Genomic DNA, 7166 nt, shown 5'->3' with positions numbered 1-7166 from the left:
AATTTATTTTAGTGGAGTATGGGAAGGCTAGAACCTCGGTTATTTTTATTGCTGTTTGTGTCCCTGTTACAGATGTTCCCTTACTTTCTGTCTGGTGAAACAGTTGTCAGCAGAACAAGAAGTGAGAGGGAATCTCTCTAATGGGGCCCCGAATGGCAGTGAGAGGAGTTCTTGTCCTTCTATTCAAAAATAGAAAGACATTTTTTTTCTGGACATACTGTACACGTTAATGTTATTGCAGGATATCGATAATTTCATTGTGATCCGACCTAACTAGCTCTACATTGTGTATGAGAACAGTATTAACGGGGAGGGGGATTTACCATTAGGCATAGTAGTCCTGAGCCTGTAGGTTACAGAAGTGAAGAGGCAGTTTTTGCCTGTATAGTTGTCAGCTATCATCAACAGAAATAGAGTTATTGTATATTTACACTAATTCTAAACTAGATTGGGACCAGTCAGAAGAGAACACATTCTGTGCAATAGAGGTGATCCTAGCGAAGGGGTACAAATGATCGTGTGGCTTTAATTCTGGAAACCCAGCATTGACTTGGGAGATCAGTTTGTAAGCTCTTTTGGGAACAGAGTCTTATGTGAATGGCTCTACAATAGAGCTGTGTAATATAATGGCACTATATAAATATATTAAAGTGACACTAAACTGAGGAGTTGAATGTTAAAAATGCATTCAAGTACCTTAACTATTAACAAAAATGTATCTTATTTGTGTATCACTCGGTTGTAGATTAAATCATCTCTGAATTCATGCTGACACTGTCCTTCTTTTGGAGGGTGGCTACTTTTGTTCACCATGGTCTCTGTGTGTGTTGTAAAGTACCCACCTCTCCAAGCTTAATCCCATGATGGACTTCAATCTCAATACAATTTAGAAAACTAAACATGAGATTATAGTCCATCATGGGAGCGAGATTGGAGTGGTGGCTACTTTACAACACAGGGACCATAGGGAACAAAAGTAGCCACCCACCCGAAGGCAGGACAGTGTCACCACCAATTCAGAGATGATTTGAGGATCTACAGCTAAGTGATACACAAATAACTTACATTTTAGTTAATAGTTTGGGTAGTTGAATGCATTTTTAACATTTAACTCCTGAGTTGAGTGTCACTTTAATAAACTGATCATTGCTACTTTGAGAAAGTTAGGCTCTCATTCATGCTGACTGTTGTGCATCCTATACTGGCTTCTCTTATTTCTTTCTTCAGCCTCTCATTGTCATAGGTTTATTTCAGGGTAACCTATACATATCGTATACATACTTTATGATAATAGTTTACAGTAATGTTAAAACTATATATTACACAGTGCAGTGATCCAATCTGAAATAACTAACTTCAACCAATCATAACTCTGGTTTTAGTACTTTTACTCTTAGTAAGATGTAAAAATTGGTATCTGATTGGTTGTCCTGGATTGTTTCTATAATCAATACTGTTTACACGATTTAATGATATAAAGGCTTTAGTCCAATACTTGTAACTGATGGAGACAAATGACAGTGATCATGTAGATACAAGTATGAGTAAATGTGTGAAAATTTGAGAGACCCATAAAATAAAGCTATTCCCAGGAAGGTAATGTTCCCTTTCACATTTCTCCTTTGGAATGGAGAACAGGCTTTAACTGGTGTAAACTCTCCTCTGAATAAGGGAAAAGCTATTAGCAATCCATAGCTATCAGAGAACTCTGAGAAACTGACCTGCCATCTAAAGCATCTAATTTATAATGAAATAATGCATGCAAAAGCCCCATTAACAGGTCAACCCCCTCCCTGCTGCTGCTGGCCTGCGTGTTGCTAAATGGTGAGAAATTCACTGCCAGTTAAGGGCCAGTAAGAAGGGTCTTATTAGCACTTTAAATATGTACTAAGATGATAACAAGTTTTTAGTATTACCGGTATGTGCAGAGTAATATATCACTTCAGTGTAAACAGTTTATATAAATGTCTTTTTTTTTTTTTTACAGCTACAGAGCTGCTACATGTACTATCAATATTTTGTCAACACAACTAAGAAAATTTCATTTTTTTTAAAACTCTACTAAAGTATTTTCAGGGACATAAGCATATTAAAGTATAAGTAAAGCAAATCACTAAAATTGCACATAAGCTTTAATATATTACTTTAATGGTGTTCCAGGTCTTCAACAATCCTAATCCTAGAAATGCTGGACACACTCTCTACAAGCAGTTGTGCAGATGCACATTGCACAGGCATGGTCCACTGTTGTCATTATGAGAAAACCCGCCTTAAAGGAGAATTATGGGGAGAGTGAAATACACTCATCCCCATTATTCAAGCTGACTTGTGACACTGAAGCTGTCACAGGGTGGCTCTATTGATTGGGATCTCACTGATCACATACTGCTGATTGTTGAGTACCTGATCCTCTCTCTGCAGAGAGCGGTGACTGTCAGTCTCCGCTCCCCACCGGGATTCCCCCCTCTCATCTCTGTTCCTCCAGTCAGTGCATGGGGAGGGGGGGGGGAGACAGCTGGCTCTGCCTCAAGAAAGGGTGTCAATCAATATTGTTGGGATTCATCCCAGCAGCAGCGCAGTGTGGCTCTGCGCTGTCAGCATATAGCGGGAAATAATTTTGGGTCACAGGACATAGTAGCCAAAAAAGGTTAGGCCATACTTCTCTTTTAAGAAACGCTATGTAAGCATTGCTGGAGTACATGCATGTAGACAGGGGAGGTGAAAACAATATTTTATTTGAAATAAGCAGTGCTTTAACACAGCCTTTCCTAACTAAAGTGCCATGGCACTTAGGGTGCATTCTGGCTTCCTCAGTGGTGTCTCTAAGTTTTCACACAGTGTCATGCCTTTCCATAGTGCAGGCAGGCTGAACAGCCGGATGTGAAAGTGGGCTTCTGATGTGAAGGGGAACGCTGATATGAAAGGAGGGATCTCTGATGTGAAGAGTGGAATCTAGTGTGAGGTGGGGCCTCTGATGTAAAAGGAGGGGGCTGTTGATATAAAGGGGGACTCTGATGTAAAAGGGGAGATTCTGATGTGAAAGGATGGGCTATGATGTGAAGGAGGGTCCCTGATTTGAAGGGGGGACTTTAATGTGATGGGGTTAAGCACACTTTTTTGTGTTACATTTTAGACTGGGGTGCCTTTAGATTTTGCATACTTTTAATGGGTGCTAAACACATTTACAGGGTTATTCACAAAAGGGTGAAGGGTTTAAAGAAGGCAGGAGAAGTGAACAATCTAGGACAACATAGCTCATTTGGAAAAATTCTCCAATTCAGCTCACTTTCCAGTTCGGCTATACAGTATTGTCCTAGATTGTTCACTTCTCCTGCCTTCTCCAAACTCTTTACCCTTTTGTGAATAACCCTGTTAGTTTACATGTGGTTTAATCTACAGAATCTTCATAGTTCAAAATAGCCAATGTGAAGTTGGACATGTATTGTAATCAGGGGTGTATCTGCCGCGTGGCAAACAAGGCGTTTGCCTCGGGCGGCAGATTCCAGGAGGGCGGCAAAAATGCCTCCCCCCAAAACATTAGGGCAGCTGAGCTGTCTAATGTCGACGGGGAGAAATCGGCGGGCGGGCGGGCGAGCGAGCAGGAGGAGCAGGGGGTGGAGACAGAGGGAGATGGGGGCGGAGATGAAAGAGGACTGGAGGACGGGAGGAGTCGGGGGACTGAGCGGCGTGAGACAGGGCCGGAGACAGAGGGAGATGGAGGCGGAGATGAAAGAGGACGTGAGGAGACGGGGAACAGAGCGGCATGAGACAGGGGGAGGAGACAGGGGGAGATGGAAGAGGCCTGTGAAGACCGAGGAGGCAAAGGCAGAGACCGCGATGGAGGAGGCGTCACCAAGGGGCCAGTCGAGCGGCAAAGCTGAGACGATTGGGCGCCGAGGCAGCAGTGAAGGCTGGGCTTCCCGTGTAAGGTAGGAGGACTGTGCTGGCAAGGCCCAGCATAGATTATGCACAGCCCACCAAAGAGTCACAGGTGGGCTGTACAATACCTTTTGGTGGGTTTTGCAGGATCCATGGGGGGCTCTGCAGCCTGCACCTCAGATCCTGCACAGCCCTTCTGAGATCTGGCAGACTGCAGGGTCTCAGGGGGTCTCTGCAGGATCTGTGGGGGGCTTTGCCAGATCTCAGGGGGGCTGTGCAGGATCTGTGGTGGGCTTTGCAGAATCTGTGGGGGGTTTGCAGGCTGCAAAGCCCACCACAGATCCTGCACAGCCCCCCTGAGATCCAGCAGACTGCGGGGTCTCTGCAGGATCTGTGGGGGGTTTTGCAGGCTGCAGGATCTCAGGGGGTTTTGCAGGCTGCAGGATCTCAGGGGGTCTCTGCAGGATCTGTGGGGGGCTTTGCCAGATCTCAGGGGGGCTGTGCAGGATCTGTGGTGGGCTTTGCAGCCTGCAAACCCCCCACAGATTCTGCAAAGCCCACCACAGGGTCTCAGGATCTGTGGGGGGCTTTGCCAGATCTCAGGGGGTCTCTGCAGGATATGTGGGGAGCTTTGCAGGATCCGTAGGGTGCTCTGACGCCTGCAAAGCCCACCACAGATCCTGCACAGCCCCTCTGAGATCTGGCAGACTTCAGGGTCCCATGGGGGCTTTGCAGGATCTGTGTGGGCTCTGCAGCCCCATGGTGGGCAGAGCCCATTACAAATCCTGCACAGCCCCTCTGAGACCCTGCAGGGCCTCCAGGGGGCTGTGCAGGATCTGTGGGGGGCTTTGCAGGGTCTCGGGCCTGTGCAGGATCTGTGGTGGCTCTGCCCACCACAGACCCCGCAGAGCTCACCACAAATCCTGCTAAGCCCCCCTGAGACCACAGCTTTCCTGCTATGCTAATAGCGGAACATGTCAAAAGCTGGATACAGTGTTTGCACTGTATCCAGCGACTGACAGGTCATGCAAAAAGGATTAAACAGGAAGGGGTGGGGTAAATTTAGTGGGGGGGTGGGGAGGGGCGCCCGAGTTTTGCCTTGCCTAGGGCAGCCCCAAACCAGAATACACCACTGATTGTAATGCTTAGTTGGTCTCCTGTTTTTATTTGATCTATTTTCTTTTTAAATTGTTTTATTTCTGTTTTTGTTTTATTCTTACATGTTTTTAAAGCTAATGAGTATGCAATTCTCTTTTGGGTGGTTAAAGAGACAGTCCTTTGTTACCCTGTGCCACAGTAATATAGCCATGAAGCTCAGGTAAGGAAAATGTACAACACAGGTTAGTCTCATTATATTCACATACCTCCCAAATTCCTGCAATGAGAATGAAGGACATCTTTTAGCACAATGTATTTAGGAAATGAGCACACCCCTACCATACCCCCAGTTATGTGGATCAATAAGAATTTCTATGACAAAAATGATTGGTTAAACCCAGACTTTTTTTTTAAATTACCATTACATTTCCTTTATACTGGATTTTCAAAACAGAAAAAAAAGATAATTGGGGGACAAGAGATTTAGTGCAGAATAACACATAGATAACACAGAATAACACATAGATATCTGTACATTAGACAAAAAAGAGGGACATCTGAGGATGAAAGAGGGACAGGAGGATTTGGTTCTAAATGAGGAACAGTTGGGAGGTATGTATTCATCTTAGCAATACATTTTAACTGCCATGGAATTAGCCTTTAAGAACCCACAGACTCTCATTTGAAGGTCACAGATGAACATATTTTAGTAATTAGGGAAGAGGATATTGTTAGTTCCTGCTAGTATATAACCTCATCTCCATTCATGAGACATTCACTCATGCAAACAACATTTTGTAAGAGAGTGCTTATTTCTAGGGAATAGCATCACGTTCAAAGAGCTGTATTTCATCTGCCTGTTTCTGCTGCCTGATTATCTAACTGGTATAAATAAGACACATGCTTGTTTATCTACATATCTTTTTATATACACCAGAAATTGATTGTGTGGAAGTCAACCAATTTTTGAGAATTGTCTATGAAAATCTTGAACGAAACCTGTACTGAATATGAATGGAAGTGATGACCTTTCCTTCTGCCCACCACTGCTACTCTGCATTGGGACCAACATGCACTTAAAGCCAAAAGAGAGCTACACAAGTAGAATTGAAATGCATTGGCCCTTCCAGATTGTGCTCACACACCTAGAAGCCACTGTAGATACTGGGCTGGGTGATAGACTGCAGAGGGTTCTAGCCCTGGTAGCTAATGCTAATCTGCATAACAAGTAGTAAATGCTACCCCCCAACAATGCTTACCAGGACATCCATGTGCAGGACTGTTAACGTGAATGTACCGTATATGTTTCTTTGTTTAGTATGGTATGGACTAAAAATATGACTAACAAATATGAAAAACTGCGTAATAAAACTATAAAGTATTTTATTCAGCTGCTAGGTGGATTTATTTTCTTCTTTAAATATCATAAGCACTTGTACTCTTTAGTCTCTTGATTACAGAGCTGGAATAAGAGCACTGATTAAGCACTAACCAGATGGCTAAATTAAAGGTTTCAATCAGACAAACAGAGCTGCAAGTCAAGCTGCTCTACTGTGCTATCTCTGTAGATATTCCATAGTACTCTGGGAATCATTTGTCATGTATAAAATGTTTATTCGTTAAAAAAAAAGCTTGTATGTATATAGTATATAGTATGAATACTGTGAAATATCAGACATACAACAACTGTTTAAAAATAAAAAGGAACTAAAAACATTCAACCCCAAATTATATTAGTTTGCCTTTAAGCTCCAGTGCAAAGCTTCTAACCAGTCGAGTAGAGGCAATCAATGTGCGGTATCATGATATGATTTCCATAATGGAAAGTGGAAGTATTTTTCTGTGTATTTAGCAGACTGTATAGAACAGAATTTGAACCGTTAATTTTATTTAGCAAAAATGTGGCAAAATGAGATTTTCATTCCAATGTACTGTTCTGTATAGTTTTAATATATTTAATAAGAATTAATTTTAACAATTGCTAGGCATCTGTTTAGCACCTCTGCTTCTTCCCCTGAAAAGGTGGCGTCTGGGCATACTATATGTTAGGGCAATGGTTTCATGATTACCCCCTGCAGCTACGTATTCTCTTGTTACACTCTGGAATTTATTGGACTATGGCGTATTGTGGAACCTGGCCTTGGGGCGGCAGGGGGAGTAAATCCGGCCCTGACTATTGGCACATGTGG

Source organism: Nanorana parkeri, unplaced genomic scaffold (genome assembly GCF_000935625.1).
Source record: "Nanorana parkeri isolate BGI_ZX_2015 unplaced genomic scaffold, ASM93562v1 scaffold70, whole genome shotgun sequence".
Classification (NCBI taxonomy): Eukaryota; Metazoa; Chordata; class Amphibia; order Anura; family Dicroglossidae; genus Nanorana; species Nanorana parkeri.
Note: the sequence above shows the minus strand (reverse complement) of the source record.